Below are 612 nucleotides of genomic sequence, written 5' to 3'. Positions count from 1 at the left end.
TTCCACAATAATAATGTATGCATGATATGTCATGATTATCCACCTTACACCAATATCCAACCAACATCCTAATCGAAAATAATCGAGAGTACAGGTCCTATACCAAGCCTCTTTGTACGCACCCAAAATAACATATCATCGCAAGGAAATTAAAAATAGATCGATCGGTTCCCTCAGGAACAGTCCTACCCAAACCTAGGTCGTACAAACGCTTTCTGGACATCCCTCTCATCGATCTCGAATGCAATCTAGAGGTTGTCAGAGATTGCCTAGTTTGGCCTGTGAGAACTGTCCGATCCAACACGGTACCTCCCTAGGAATACAAGGGACTCGTCTCACCCCGACTCTCCCTCAAGACACTGTTGGCGAACAACCGTCCAATCAGTGCCGTCCCTGCTTACTTCACGGTGCTCTAAGTCATACCATCAATTTCCTCTCCACTACTCCATTATTAACCATATGCATATGAACACTAACCGCAGTTAGATAATTAACTCTTTTAATCATTATTTACCATGCTCGCCCCACCTTAAGTCATCTCCCTCAGGAATGCTTCTTGTGGGTCCCGATCTTACGTTAACACGTAATACAAAGGAAATACATCCCACCACT

Source organism: Lupinus angustifolius, chromosome LG14 (genome assembly GCF_001865875.1).
Source record: "Lupinus angustifolius cultivar Tanjil chromosome LG14, LupAngTanjil_v1.0, whole genome shotgun sequence".
Taxonomy (NCBI): Eukaryota; Viridiplantae; Streptophyta; class Magnoliopsida; order Fabales; family Fabaceae; genus Lupinus; species Lupinus angustifolius.
This window is presented reverse-complemented; position numbering follows the sequence as displayed.